At 56.8% G+C, this 15605-nt stretch overlaps 5 pseudogenes; all 5 read left to right on the top strand.

Annotated features, from left to right (window-relative positions):
• The first annotated feature begins 555 nt into the window (after positions 1–555).
• LOC138986972 (5S ribosomal RNA) lies at positions 556–674 on the top strand (annotated as a pseudogene).
• A 3340-nt stretch (positions 675–4014) lies between these two features.
• On the top strand, positions 4015–4131 carry LOC138986967 (5S ribosomal RNA; annotated as a pseudogene).
• A 3369-nt stretch (positions 4132–7500) lies between these two features.
• On the top strand, positions 7501–7621 carry LOC138986964 (5S ribosomal RNA; annotated as a pseudogene).
• A 3360-nt stretch (positions 7622–10981) lies between these two features.
• LOC138986966 (5S ribosomal RNA) lies at positions 10982–11098 on the top strand (annotated as a pseudogene).
• A 3370-nt stretch (positions 11099–14468) lies between these two features.
• LOC138986965 (5S ribosomal RNA) lies at positions 14469–14585 on the top strand (annotated as a pseudogene).
• Positions 14586–15605: the final 1020 nt, after the last annotated feature.

The raw sequence follows: 15605 nt of genomic DNA, 5'->3' as shown, positions 1-15605 counted from the left end.
GAGGGGCTGAGGCGCCCGCCCGACCGCGCCCCTGGCTTCTGGTGGGTTTGGGCACCGACAGGTGCCGGGCGTTGGGCGCTGCTCGCTGCGCCTAGGCCCGCAGGAGGTTCAGAGGCCCCTGGGCCGCTGGGGTTGGGAGGCGGCGGGCGCCAAGACCGACACCTCCGGGCCGCGCGGGCCTGAGCAGCGAATGGGATCGGGGAGGCCCGCCAGCCAGCGCCGGGGTCTGGAGTGGCCGCGGGGGGAGGGCGCCGAGACCTCCGCACTTCTCAGCAGCCCAGCCCCAGGCCCCGCGCACGCACGCGCACGCACGCACGCCTCCCGGTCAATGGGGGTCCTGAAGCCCTCGGCCCCGGCCCGCCAGGCGCTTGCTGGTCTGGTGTTGGCGGTGTTCGGGGGGGGGGCGGGCGGGCGCCAGCAGGCTGGAGTCCGCCGCGGTCGTGGCGGCTCATACAGCATGCCCGCGACGAGAGGTGCGCCCTGGGCCCGACCTGCAGGGCAGAGCGAAAGGGAGGCGGCGCAAGGCTCTTAGGGCGCCCCGAGCCAACCGCCACCGCCTCAGGCCAGATCAGCCTGAAGGCGCCCGATCTCGCCTGATCTCGGAAGCTAAGCAGGGTCGGGCCTGGTTAGTATCTTGGATGGGAGACCACCTGGGAATCCCGGTGCTCGAGGCTTTTTGCCTACCAGAAGAGGTCCTTAGCCCCGCCACGGCCCCGATTCTGATCCCCTGCAGCCCCAGCCCCTCCCGGGCCGGGGGAGCGGGTGGCCGGGCCCCACTCCCGCTGCAGACCTGGGTTGCCTCCACCCCCGCGAGCCCCTCCGCATTCGATTCGGCTTCCAGGACACCCGACGACCGCAGTCCTGCCTCCACCTGGGGCCTTTGGCTTGCCTCAGGCAATCCCGGGCTTGCACCGACTCCAGCCAGAGCCCCAGCCCCGCCCCACCCCCCTGCTCGAGGGCGATCACAAGATGCGCATGTGCGACACAAGACGCACAGATAGATGTGCCCAAACGGGCATCTATCTTGTTCACTTATACCGTGGGTGGATCTATGCCTGGGAGTCGGACTGCTGAACCATAGGCTACTTCCACTTTTAGTTCCTTCGGGAACCTCCATATTCTTTTTCCATACCGCTCTACCCACGCCTATTCCTACTCACCGTGGAGGAGAGTTCCTTTGCTCCACATCTTCCCAGCATCGGGTTATTGACAGACATCGCAGTGAGGCCCAGCCGACTCATGTGAAGTGGTCCTCCTGGAGTTTGGAGTTGAGCCTCCAATCATTAGTGACGTGGAGCAAGATGACCTTTGAAATGCAGATGCAATGCTGTCACCTCCTGCTCCAACGGCTCTCGTATTTTCCCAGCATATTGAAGATACGACCACTTCCTTCAGGCTTGCTCTCACGCTCTTCTCTGATGTCTTTGCCTGGAATGCCCTCTGCACTCTTTTGGCTTCCATCCCATAGGGCATTTTTCGTTTCTTGAATGTCCTAAGTTTCCCTGGTCACATAGCCTTCCAAGATGCTATTTTCCCTGCCTGAAATTCTTCCTGCATCTCAACCCTGGTTTACCTAGGTTCAACCTATGGACCTCAACGAAATGGTGCCTCTGGAAAGCCTTCCTGACACCCAGGTTTTGTGGTGAGGGAAGAGGCCCTCTATAGGTTCTCAAAGGATCTGCCTGTGATGTATCATTAGAGTCGCCTCAGTGAAAGCAGGAACTCTGTGTCTTCTTCTCTCCCGCCTTCTATTCCCTGAAACTTATTACATGCCTCCTAGCTCATCGAGGTGCTCAGTATTTACTTAGTGTGTGAAAGACAGAAAAGCTCTTGAAGCCTCAAGGGGTCACTTGGCTCGCACTTTGATCTCTTTGTATATTTGGCGATTCAATTTTTTCCTTTCCTGGGTTGATGGGTACACTATATTCGAGGCACAATCTAAGGCATGAAGACATATCCATACATAGAGGGTCTTGCTTTCAAGGAACTCGCATAGCAGATTTCTACAAGTTAGGGCTTTTCAAATGCTCTAGAAGAATGTGAACGTTCAGTAGGCTCCATTTTCATTTCAAAGAAAGATCGTTTGACTTCCATAGCAAAGGTGGAGACCTTCCAACGTTGAGTCCAATACTTATACCTTGACCATTTCAGGCAAGTCTTGTGGTTCCTTCTGGAGGTGTGTGGCTCTTGCAGAAATGTGAAGATCTTCCATCGTCCTCAGACTTTGGTGTCATTTGCAATCATCCAGAAAGCTTCCAGGTCTAGGTTCCAGACCACCAGCACACAGTCAGTAGCCAACGGAGGGATTCCAGGAATACGATTGTTCACCGGCATTACTGCTGATATTGTTGCTGCACACTCAATGCAGTGGGCAGGGCCTGGATTGTCCACTGGGTCTCATGTGGAATGGAAAGAAGGGCCTCCCCCCCCACACACACACACCACCCACCCCACTGTTGACAGCCTTGTGACGAGAAACGGTCCTCAAACAAGAATCAGACAAACCAGAGAAGCCCAGATGATAGTCCTTGAGATGAAGGAACTAAGCAGCTGGTTGAGATGGCACCAAGGGGAAAGGTTGCTCTTGTGTCTGCCCTCTACTCCTTTCTTCCTGGACGCCTTAGGGTTTTGTCATGAGATTTGAAATAAAGTGCACAAAAGTCATATGTGTTGAATCAAGATTTTGCATTTAACCATCTCTCAAAAAGGAAGAGAGCTTCACCTGCACATGTTTCTTTCAAAACCACAAATTGCTTTTCAATTCTGGGGTTTTCTGCCTTGTTCAGTTAGCCTTAACAGTAAAAATCAACGAAAAACTACATAAAGATTCAAAGATACCAACAAAGGACAGCTTCTGTTTTTGAAATCATCTTTCCATTTAGTAGAACACGAGCTCTATTCTTTGTATTTTGCCTAGGAATTAGCAATGTCCTGGTTCAGATGGCAAGGCATCCGCGCAGGGAGACTGGGGTTTGATCCTGGGTCGGGAAGATCCCGCCGAGAAGGAAATGGCAACCCACTCCCAGTATCCTCGCCTGGGAAATGCCACGGACAGAGGAGCCTGATGGGCCGCAGAGTCCATGGGTTGTATTAAAGTTGGGCTCAACCCAGCAACTACGAACACAAGTATTTCAAAGACCACACTCAAGTGTGTGTGTGTGTGTGTGTGTGTGTGTGTGTGTGTGTGTGTGTATCTCCTCTGCCGCCTTGGAGTCTGTCTCGAATCTTCATGTATTTCTGCCTCTGTATCTCCTGACAGCCAGCCGCCGCCTGCTCGCCTGGCCCCGCCTCCCCAGGCGCCTGGCTCTGGCTGAGGAGCTTGCGCAGGCCAGCTGTCTCCCTTGGCGTGGGTGCGGCGAGTGTCTGTGTGTCTGTCTGTGTGCCTGCCTGTGGCCTGCCTGCTCTCTCAGGAAGGTCGAGGGCTTGGCGGGGGCAAAGGGGGCCTCGGTAGTGCGAAGGGGAGGGGCTGAGGCGCCCGCCGACCGCGCCCCCTGGCTTCTGGTGGGTTTGGGCACCGGACAGGTGCCGGGCGTTGGGCGCCAAGTTTCGCTGCGCCTAGGCCCGCAGGAGGTTCAGAGGCCCCTGGGCCGCGGGGTGGGGGAGGCGGCGGGCGCCAAGACCGACACCTCCGGGGCGCGGGGGCTGAGCAGCGAATGGGATCGGGGAGGCCCGCCCAGCGCGCGCGCCGGTCTGGAGGGCCGCGGGTGGGGGGGCGCCGAGACCTCCGCACCTCAGCCCAGCCCCAGGCCCCGCGCGCGACGCACGCACGCACGCCTCCCGGTCAATGGGGGTCCTGAAGCCCTCGGCCCCGGCCCGCCAGGCGCTTGCTGGTCTGGTGTTGGCGGTGTTCGGGGTGGGGGGGGGGGCCGCGCCAGCAGGCTGGAGTCCGGCGCGGGTCGTGGCGGCTCATACAGCATGCCTCGCGACGAGAGGTGCGCCCGCTGGCCCGACCTGCAGGGCAGAGCGAAAGGGAGGCGGCGCAAGGCTCTTAGGGCGCCCGAGCCAACCGCCACCGCCTCAGGCCAGATCAGCCTGAAGGCGCCCGATCTCGCCTGATCTCGAAGCTAAGCAGGGTCGGGCCTGGTTAGTATCTTGATGGGAGACCACCTGGGAATCCCGGTGCTCGAGGCTTTTTGCCTAGCAGAAGAGGTCCTTAGCCCCGCCGCGCCCCCCGATTCTGATCCCCCGCAGCCCCAGCCCTCCCGGGCCGCGGGGAGCGGGTGGCCGGGCCCCGACTCCCGCTGCAGACCTGGGTTGCCTCCGCAGCCCGCGAGCCCCCCCCCGCATTCGCAGAGATTCGGGCTTCCAGGACACCCGACGACCGGGCAGTCCTGCCTCCACCTGGGGCTCCTTTGGCTTGCCTCAGGCAATCCCGGGCTTGCACCGACTCCAGCCAGAGCCCCGCCCCGCCCCCCACCCCCTGCCTCGAGGCGATCACAGATGATGCATGTGTGCGCACAGACAGACAGATAGATGTGCCCAAACGGGGCATCTATCTTGTTCACTTATACCGTGGGTGGATCTATGCCTGGGAGTCGGACTGCTGGACCATAGGCTACTTCCACTTTTAGTTCCTTCGGGAACCTCCATATTCTTTTCCATACCGCTCTACCCACGCCCATTCCTACTCACCGTGGAGGAGAGTTCCTTTGCTCCACATCTTCCAGCATCGGGTTATTGACAGACATCGCAGTGAGGCCCAGCCGACTCATGTGAAGTGGTCCTCCTGGAGTTTGGAGTTGAGCCTCCCAATCATTAGTGACGTGGAGCAAGATGACCTTTTGAAATGCAGATGCAATGCTGTCACCTCCTGCTCCAACGGCTCTCGTATTTTCCCAGCATATTGAAGATACGACCACTTCCCTTCAGGCTTGCTCTCACGCTCTTCTCTGATGTCTTTTGCCTGGAATGCCCTCTGCACTCTTTGGCTTCCATCCCATAGGGCATTTTTCGTTTCTGAATGTCCTAAGTTTCCCTGGTCACATAGCCTTCCAAGATGCTATTTTCCCTGCCTGAAATTCTTCCTGCATCTCAACCCTGGTTTACCTAGGTTCAACCTATGGACCTCAACGAAATGGTGCTCTGGAAAGCCTTCCTGACACCCAGGTTTTGTGGTGAGGGAAGAGGCCCTCTATAGGTTCTCAAAGGATCTGCCTGTGATGTATCATTAGAGTCGCCCCAGTGAAAGCAGGAACTCTGTGTCTTCTTCTCTCCGCCTTCTATTCCTGAAACTTATTACATGCCTCCTAGCTCATCGAGGTGCTCAGTATTTACTTAGTGTGTGAAAGACAGAAAAGCTCTTGAAGCCTCAAGGGGTCACTTGGCTCGGCACTTTTGATCTCTTTGTATATTTGGCGATTCAATTCTTTCCTTTCCTGGGTTGATGGGTACACTATATTCGAGGCACAATCTAAGGCATGAAGACATATCCATACATAGAGGGTCTTGCTTTCAAGGAACTCGACAGCAGATTTCTACAAGTTAGGGCTTTTCAATGCTCTAGAAGAATGTGAACGTTCAGTAGGCTCCATTTTCATTTCAAAGAAAGATCGTTTGACTTCCATAGCAAAGGTGGAGACCTTCCAACGTTGAGTCCAATACTTATACCTTGACCATTTCAGGCAAGTCTTGTGGTTCCTTCTGGAGGTGTGTGGCTCTTGCAGAAATGTGAAGATCTTCCATCGTCCTCAGACTTTGGTGTCATTTGCAATCATCCAGAAAGCTTCCAGGTCTAGGTTCCAGACCACCAGCACACACAGTCAGTAGCCAACGGAGTGGATTCCAGGAATACGCATTGTTCACCGGGCATTACTGCTGATATTGTTGCTGCACACTCAATGCAGTGGGCAGGGCCTGGATTGTCCACTGGGTCTCATGTGGAATGGAAAGAAGGGCCTCCCCCCCCACACACACACACCCACCCCACTGTTGACAGCCTTGTGACGAGAAACGGTCCCCAAACAAGAATCAGACAAACCAGAGAAGCCCAGATGATAGTCCTGAGATGAAGGAACTAAGCAGCTGGTTGCGATGGCACCAAGGGGAAAGGTTGCTCTTGTGTCTGCCCTCTACTCCTTTCTTCCTGGGACGCTTTAGGGTTTTGTCATGAGATTTGAAATAAAGTGCACAAAAGTCATATGTGTTGAATCAAGATTTTGCATTTAACCATCTCTCAAAAAGGAAGAGAGCTTCACCTGCACATGTTTTTTTTCAAAACCACAATTGCTTTTCAATTCTGGGGTTTCTCTCTGCCTTGTTCAGTTAGCCTTAACAGTAAAAATCAACGAAAACTACATAAAGATTCAAAGATACCAACAAAGGACAGCTTCTGTTTTTGAAATCATCTTTCCATTTAGTAGAACACGAGCTCTATTCTTTGTATTTTGCCTAGGAATTAGCAATGTCCTGGTTCAGATGGCAAGGCATCCGCACAGGAGAGACTGGGGTTTGATCCCTGGGTCGGGAAGATCCCGCCGAGAAGGAAATGGCAACCCACTCCCAGTATCCTCGCCTGGGAAATGCCACGGACAGAGGAGCCTGATGGGCCGCAGTCCATGGGTTGTATTAAAGTTGGGCTCAACCCAGCAACTACGAACACAAGTATTTCCAAAGACCACACTCAAGTGTGTGTGTGTGTGTGTGTGTGTGTGTGTGTGTGTGTGTGTCTCCTCTGCCGCCTTGGAGTCTGTCTCGAATCTTCATGTATTTCTGCCTCTGTATCTCCTGACAGCCAGCCGCCGCCTGCTCTGCCTGGCCCCCTCGCCTCTCCCAGGCGCCTGGCTCTGGCTGAGGAGCTTGCGCAGGCCAGCTGTCTCCCCTGGCGGGTGGGTGCGCGCGAGTGTCTGTGTGTCTGTCTGTGTGCCTGCCTGTGGCCTGCCTGCTCTCTCAGGAAGGTCGAGGGCTTGGCGTGGGGGGCAAAGGGGGGGGCCTCGGTAGTGCGAAGGGGAGGGGCTGAGGCGCCCGCCGACCGCGCCCCCCTGGCTTCTGGTGGGTTTGGGCACCGGACAGGTGCCGGGCGTTGGGCGCCAAGCTTTCGCTGCGCCCAGGCCCGCAGGAGGTTCAGAGGCCCCTGGGCCGCGGGGTTGGGAGGCGGCGGGCGCCAAGACCGACACCTCCGGGCCGCGGGCCTGAGCAGCGAATGGGATCGGGGAGGCCCGCCAGCGAGCGCGGGCCGGTCTGGAGGGCCGCGGTGGGAGGGCGCCGAGACCTCCGCACTCAGCCCAGCCCCCAGGCCCCGCGCGCACGCGCACGCACGCACGCCTCCCGGTCAATGGGGGTCCTGAAGCCCTCGGGCCCGGCCCGCCAGGCGCTTGCTGGTCTGGTGTTGGCGGTGTTCGGGGGGGGGGGGCCGGGCGCCAGCAGGCTGGAGTCCGGTCGCGGTCGTGGCGGCTCATACAGCATGCCCCGCGACGAGAGGTGCGCCCGCTGGGGCCGACCTGCAGGGCAGAGCGAAAGGGGCGGCGGCGCAAGGCTCTTAGGGCGCCCGAGCCAACCGCCACCGCCTCAGGCCAGATCAGCCTGAAGGCGCCCGATCTCGCCTGATCTCGGAAGCTAAGCAGGGTCGGGCCTGGTTAGTATCTTGGATGGGAGACCACCTGGGAATCCCCCGGTGCTCGAGGCTTTTTGCCTAGCAGAAGAGGTCCTTAGCCCCGCCGCCGCCCCGATTCTGATCCCCTGCAGCCCCAGCCCCTCCCGGGCCGGGGGGAGCGGGTGGCCGGGCCCCGACTCCCGCTGCAGACCTGGGTTGCCTCCGCAGCCCGCGAGCCCCCTCCGCATTCGCATTCGGGCTTCCAGGACACCCGACGACCGCAGTCCTGCCTCCACCTGGGGCTCCTTTGGCTTGCCTCAGGCAATCCCGGGCTTGCACCGACTCCAGCCAGAGCCCCGCCCCGCCCCCCCCCCCTGCCTCGAGGCGATCACAAGATGCGCATGTGCGCACAAGACGACAGACAGATAGATGTGCCCAAACGGGCATCTATCTTGTTCACTTATACCGTGGGTGGATCTATGCCTGGGAGTCGGACTGCTGGACCATAGGCTACTTCCACTTTTAGTTCCTTCGGGAACCTCCATATTCTTTTTTCCATACCGCTCTACCCACGCCCATTCCTACTCACCGTGGAGGAGAGTTCCTTTGCTCCACATCTTCCAGCATCGGTTATTGACAGACATCGCAGTGAGGCCCAGCCGACTCATGTGAAGTGGTCCTCCTGAGTTTGGAGTTGAGCCTCCAATCATTAGTGACGTGGAGCAAGATGACCTTTTGAAATGCAGATGCAATGCTGTCACCTCCTGCTCCAACGGCTCTCGATTTTCCCAGCATATTGAAGATACGACCACTTCCCTCAGGCTTGCTCCTCACGCTCTTTCTCTGATGTCTTTTGCCTGGAATGCCCTCTGCACTCTTTGGCTTCCATCCCATAGGGCATTTTTCGTTTCTTGAATGTCCTAAGTTTCCTGGTCACATAGCCTTCCAAGATGCTATTTTCCCTGCCTGAAATTCTTCCTGCATCTCAACCCTGGTTTACCTAGGTTCAACCTATGGACCTCAACGAAATGGTGCTCTGGAAAGCCTTCCTGACACCCAGGTTTTGTGGTGAGGGAAGAGGCCCTCTATAGGTTCTCAAAGGATCTGCCTGTGATGTATCATTAGAGTCGCCTCAGTGAAAGCAGGAACTCTGTGTCTTCTTCTCCCGCCTTCTATTCCCTGAAACTTATTACATGCCTCCTAGCTCATCGAGGTGCTCAGTATTTACTTAGTGTGTGAAAGACAGAAAAGCTCTTGGAAGCCTCAAGGGGTCACTTGGCTCGGCACTTTTGATCTCTTTGTATATTTGGCGATTCAATTCTTTCCTTTCCTGGGTTGATGGGTACACTATATTCGAGGCACAATCTAAGGCATGAAGACATATCCATACATAGAGGGTCTTGCTTTCAAGGAACTCGTACAGCAGATTTCTACAAGTTAGGGCTTTTCAAATGCTCTAGAAGAATGTGAACGTTCAGTAGGCTCCATTTTCATTTCAAAGAAAGATCGTTTGACTTCCATAGCAAAGGTGGAGACCTTCCAACGTTGAGTCCAATACTTATACCTTGACCATTTCAGGCAAGTCTTGTGGTTCCTTCTGGAGGTGTGTGGCTCTTGCAGAAATGTGAAGATCTTCCATCGTCCTCAGACTTTGGTGTCATTTGCAATCATCCAGAAAGCTTCCAGGTCTAGGTTCCAGACCACCAGCACACACAGTCAGTAGCCAACGGAGTGGATTCCAGGAATACGATTGTTCACCGGGCATTACTGCTGATATTGTTGCTGCACACTCAATGCAGTGGGCAGGGCCTGGATTGTCCACTGGGTCTCATGTGGAATGGAAAGAAGGGCCTCCCCCCCCACACACACACACACCCACCCCACTGTTGACAGCCTTGTGACGAGAAACGGTCCTCAAACAAGAATCAGACAAACCAGAGAAGCCCAGATGATAGTCCTGAGATGAAGGAACTAAGCAGCTGGTTGCGATGGCACCAAGGGGAAAGGTTGCTTTTGTGTCTGCCCCCTCTACTCCTTTCTTCCTGGACGCCTTTAGGGTTTTGTCATGGAGATTTGAAATAAAGTGCAAAAAGTCATATGTGTTGAATCAAGATTTTGCATTTAACCATCTCTCAAAAAGGAAGAGAGCTTCACCTGCACATGTTTTCTTTCAAAAACCACAATTGCTTTTCAATTCTGGGGTTTCTCTCTGCCTTGTTCAGTTAGCCTTAACAGTAAAAAAAATCACGAAAAAACTACATAAAGATTCAAAGATACCAACAAAGGACAGCTTCTGTTTTTGAAATCATCTTTCCATTTAGTAGAACACGAGCTCTATTCTTTGTATTTTGCCTAGGAATTAGCAATGTCCTGGTTCAGATGGCAAGGCATCCGCGCAGCAGGAGACTGGGGTTTGATCCCTGGGTCGGGAAGATCCCGCCGAGAAGGAAATGGCAACCCACTCCCAGTATCCTCGCCTGGGAAATGCCACGGACAGAGGAGCCTGATGGGCCGCAGTCCATGGGTTGTATTAAAGTTGGGCTCAACCCAGCAACTACGAACACAAGTATTTCCAAAGACCACACTCAAGTGTGTGTGTGTGTGTGTGTGTGTGTGTGTGTGTGTATCTCTCTGCTGCCTTGGAGTCTGTCTCGAATCTTCATGTATTTCTGCCTCTGTATCTCCTGACAGCCAGCCGCCGCCTGCTCGCCTGGCCCCGCCTCCCCAGGCGCCTGGCTCTGGCTGAGGAGCTTGCGCAGGCCAGCTGTCTCCCTGGCGGGGTGCGCGCGAGTGTGTCTGTGTGTCTGTCTGTGTGCCTGCCTGTGGCCTGCCTGCTCTCTCAGGAAGGTCGAGGGCTTGGCGTGGGGGGCAAAAGGGGGCCTCGTAGCGGCGGGAGGGGCTGAGGCGCCCGCCGACCGCGCCCCCTGGCTTCTGGTGGGTTTGGGCACCGGACAGGTGCCGGGCGTTGGGCGCCAAGCTTCGCTGCGCCTAGGCCCGCAGGAGGTTCAGAGGCCCCTGGGCCGCGGGGGGGAGGGAGGCGGCGGGCGCCAAGACCGACACCTCCGGGCCGCGGGCCTGAGCAGCGAATGGGATCGGGGGAGGCCCGCCCAGCGAGCGCGGCCGGGTCTGGAGGGCCGCGGTGGGAGGGCGCCGAGACCTCCGCACTCTCAGCCCAGCCCCAGGCCCCGCGCCGCGCGCGCGCACGCACGCGCCTCCCGGTCAATGGGGGTCCTGAAGCCCTCGGCCCCGGCCCGCCAGGCGCTTGCTGGTCTGGTGTTGGCGGTGTTCGGGGGGGGGGGCGGGCCGGCGCCAGCAGGCTGGAGTCCGGTCGCGGGTCGTGGCGGCTCATACAGCATGCCCCGCGACGAGAGGTGCGCCCGCTGGGTCGACCTGCAGGGCAGAGCGAAAGGGAGGCGGCGCAAGGCTCTTAGGGCGCCCGAGCCAACCGCCACCGCCTCAGGCCAGATCAGCCTGAAGGCGCCCGATCTCGCCTGATCTCGAAGCTAAGCAGGGTCGGGCCTGGTTAGTATCTTGATGGGAGACCACCTGGGAATCCCGGTGCTCGAGGCTTTTTGCCTAGCAGAAGAGGTCCTTAGCCCCGCCGCGCCCCCCGATTCTGATCCCCTGCAGCCCCAGCCCCCTCCCCGGGCCGCGGGGAGCGGGTGGCCGGGCCCCGACTCCCGCTGCAGACCTGGGTTGCCTCCGCAGCCCGCGAGCCCCCCCGCATTCGCATTCGGGCTTCCAGGACACCCGACGACCGCAGTCCCGCCTCCACCTGGGGCTCCTTTGGCTTGCCTCAGGCAATCCCGGGCTTGCACCGACTCCAGCCAGAGCCCCGCCCCGCCCCACCCCTGCCTCGAGGCGATCACAAGATGCGCATGTGCGCACAAGACGACAGATAGATGATGCCCAAACGGGCATCTATCTTGTTCACTTATACCGTGGGTGGATCTATGCCTGGGAGTCGGACTGCTGGACCATAGGCTACTTCCACTTTTAGTTCCTTCGGGAACCTCCATATTCTTTTTTTCATACCGCTCTACCCACGCCCATTCCTACTCACCGTGGGGAGAGAGTTCCTTTGCTCCACATCTTCCAGCATCGGTTATTGACAGACATCGCAGTGAGGCCCAGCCGACTCATGTGAAGTGGTCCTCCTGAGTTTGGAGTTGAGCCTCCAATCATTAGTGACGTGGAGCAAGATGACCTTTTGAAATGCAGATGCAATGCTGTCACCTCCTGCTCCAACGGCTCTCGATTTTTCCCAGCATATTGAAGATACGACCACTTCCCTTCAGGCTTGCTCCTCACGCTTCTTCTCTGATGTCTTTTGCCTGGAATGCCCTCTGCACTCTTTGGCTTCCATCCCATAGGGCATTTTTCGTTTCTTGAATGTCCTAAGTTTCCCTGGTCACATAGCCTTCCAAGATGCTATTTTCCCTGCCTGAAATTCTTCCTGCATCTCAACCCTGGTTTACCTAGGTTCAACCTATGGACCTCAACGAAATGGTGCCTCTGGAAAGCCTTCCCTGACACCCAGGTTTTGTGGTGAGGGAAGAGGCCCTCTATAGGTTCTCAAAGGATCTGCCTGTGATGTATCATTAGAGTCGTCTCAGTGAAAGCAGGAACTCTGTGTCTTCTTCTCTCCGCCTTCTATTCCCTGAAACTTCTTACATGCCTCCTAGCTCATCGTAGGTGCTCAGTATTTACTTAGTGTGTGAAAGACAGAAAAGCTCTTGGAAGCCTCAAGGGGTCACTTGGCTCGGCACTTTTGATCTCTTTGTATATTTGGCGATTCAATTCTTTCCTTTCCTGGGTTGATGGGTACACTATATTCGAGGCACAATCTAAGGCATGAAGACATATCCATACATAGAGGGTCTTGCTTTCAAGGAACTCGCACAGCAGATTTCTACAAGTTAGGGCTTTTCAAATGCTCTAGAAGCATGTGAACGTTCAGTAGGCTCCATTTTCATTTCAAAGAAAGATCGTTTGACTTCCATAGCAAAGGTGGAGACCTTCCAACGTTGAGTCCAATACTTATACCTTGACCATTTCAGGCAAGTCTTGTGGTTCCTTCTGGAGGTGTGTGGCTCTTGCAGAAATGTGAAGATCTTCCATCGTCCTCAGACTTTGGTGTCATTTGCAATCATCCAGAAAGCTTCCAGGTCTAGGTTCCAGACCACCAGCACACACAGTCAGTAGCCAACGGAGGGATTCCAGGAATACGCATTGTTCACCGGGCATTACTGCTGATATTGTTGCTGCACACTCAATGCAGTGGGCAGGGCCTGGATTGTCCACTGGGTCTCATGTGGAATGGAAAGAAGGGCCTCCCTCCCCCACACACACACACACACCCACCCCCACTGTTGACAGCCTTGTGACGAGAAACGGTCCTCAAACAAGAATCAGACAAACCAGAGAAGCCCAGATGATAGTCCTGAGATGAAGGAACTAAGCAGCTGGTTGCGATGGCACCAAGGGGGGAAGGTTGCTCTTGTGTCTGCCCCTCTACTCCTTTCTTCCTGGACGCCTTAGGGTTTTGTCATGAGATTTGAAATAAAGTGCACAAAAGTCATATGTGTTGAATCAAGATTTTGCATTTAACCATCTCTCAAAAAGGAAGAGAGCTTCACCTGCACATGTTTCTTTCAAAACCACAATTGCTTTTCAATTCTGGGGTTTCTCTGCCTTGTTCAGTTAGCCTTAACAGTAAAAAAAACAACGAAAACTACATAAAGATTCAAAGATACCAACAAAGGACAGCTTCTGTTTTTGAAATCATCTTTCCATTTAGTAGAACACGAGCTCTATTCTTTGTATTTTGCCTAGGAATTAGCAATGTCCTGGTTCAGATGGCAAGGCATCCGCAGGAGAGACTGGGGTTTGATCCTGGGTCGGGAAGATCCCGCCGAGAAGGAAATGGCAACCCACTCCCAGTATCCTCGCCTGGGAAATGCCACGGACAGAGGAGCCTGATGGGCCGCAGTCCATGGGTTGTATTAAAGTTGGGCTCAACCCAGCAACTACGAACACAAGTATTTCCAAAGACCACACTCAAGTGTGTGTGTGTGTGTGTGTGTGTGTGTGTGTGTGTGTGTATCTCCTCTGCCGCCTTGGAGTCTGTCTCGAATCTTCATGTATTTCTGCCTCTGTATCTCCTGACAGCCAGCCGCCGCCTGCTCGCCTGGCCCCGCCTCCCCAGGCGCCTGGCTCTGGCTGAGGAGCTTGCGAGGCCAGCTGTCTCCCTTGGCGGGGGTGCGCGCGAGTGTCTGTGTGTCTGTCTGTGTGCCTGCCTGTGGCCTGCCTGCTGCTCTCAGGAAGGTCGAGGGCTTGGCGTGGGGCAAAGGGGGGGCCTCGGTAGTGCGGGGGGGAGGGGCTGAGGCGCCCGCCGACCGCGCCTCCCTGGCTTCTGGTGGGTTTGGGCACCGGACAGGTGCCGGGCAAGTTGGGCGCCAAGCTTCGCCGCGCCTAGGCCCGCAGGAGGTTCAGAGGCCCCTGGGCCGCGGGGGTTGGGAGGCGGCGGGCGCCAAGACCGACACCTCCGGGCCGCGCGGGCCTGAGCAGCGAATGGGATCGGGGAGGCCCGCCCAGCGCGCGCCGGGTCTGGAGGGCCGCGGTGGGAGGGCGCCGAGACCTCCGCACTCAGCCCAGCCCCAGGCCCCGCCCCGCGCGCGCACGCACGCACGCCGCCCCCGGTCAATGGGGGTCCTGAAGCCCTCGGGCCCCGGGCCCGCCAGGCGCTTGCTGGTCTGGTGTTGGCGGTGTTCGGGGTGGGGGGGGGGGCCGCGCCAGCAGGCTGGAGTCCGGTCGCGGGTCGTGGCGGCTCATACAGCATGCCCCGCGACGAGGGTGCGCCCGCTGGGTCTGACCTGCAGGGCAGAGCGAAAGGGAGGCGGCGCGCAAGGCTCTTAGGGCGCCCGAGCCAACCGCCACCGCCTCAGGCCAGATCAGCCTGAAGGCGCCCGATCTCGCCTGATCTCGAAGCTAAGCAGGGTCGGGCCTGGTTAGTATCTTGATGGGAGACCACCTGGGAATCCCGGTGCTCGAGGCTTTTTGCCTACCAGAAGAGGTCCTTAGCCCCGCCAAGGCCCCGATTCTGATCCCCTGCAGCCCCAGCCCCCCCCGGGCCGCGGGGAGCGGGTGGCCGGGCCCCGACTCCCGACTCCCGCTGCAGACCTGGGTTGCCTCCGCCAGCCCGCGAGCCCCCCCGCAGATTCGCATTCGGCTTCCAGGACACCCGACGACCGGGCAGTCCTGCCTCCACCTGGGGCTCCTTTGGCTTGCCTCAGGCAATCCCGGGCTTGCACCGACTCCAGCCAGAGCCCCGCCCCCGCCCCACCCCTGCCTCGAGGCGATCACAAGATGCGCATGTGCGCACAAGACGACAGAGATAGATGTGCCCAAACGGGCATCTATCTTGTTCACTTATACCGTGGGTGGATCTATGCCTGGGAGTCGGACTGCTGGACCATAGGCTACTTCCACTTTTAGTTCCTTCGAACCTCCATATTCTTTTTCCATACCGCTCTACCCACGCCCATTCCTACTCACCGTGGAGGAGAGTTCCCTTTGCTCCACATCTTCCCAGCATCGGTTATTGACAGACATCGCAGTGAGGCCCAGCCGACTCATGTGAAGTGGTCCTCCCTGAGTTTGGAGTTGAGCCTCCAATCATTAGTGACGTGGAGCAAGATGACCTTTGAAATGCAGATGCAATGCTGTCACCTCCTGCTCCAACGGCTCTCGTATTTTCCCAGCATATTGAAGATACGACCACTTCCCTTCAGGCTTGCTCTCACGCTCTTTCTCTGATGTCTTTTGCCTGGAATGCCCTCTGCACTCTTTGGCTTCCATCCCATAGGGCATTTTTCGTTTCTTGAATGTCCTAAGTTTCCCTGGTCACATAGCCTTCCAAGATGCTATTTTCCCTGCCTGAAATTCTTCCTGCATCTCAACCCTGGTTTACCTAGGTTCAACCTATGGACCTCAACGAAATGGTGCTCTGGAAAGCCTTCCCTGACACCCAGGTTTTGTGGTGAGGGAAGAGGCCCTCTATAGGTTCTCAAAGGAT

The sequence above is a fragment of the Bos mutus genome, unplaced genomic scaffold, assembly GCF_027580195.1.
Source record: "Bos mutus isolate GX-2022 unplaced genomic scaffold, NWIPB_WYAK_1.1 CTG321, whole genome shotgun sequence".
Taxonomy (NCBI): domain Eukaryota; kingdom Metazoa; phylum Chordata; class Mammalia; order Artiodactyla; family Bovidae; genus Bos; species Bos mutus.
This window is presented reverse-complemented; position numbering and strand designations above follow the sequence as displayed.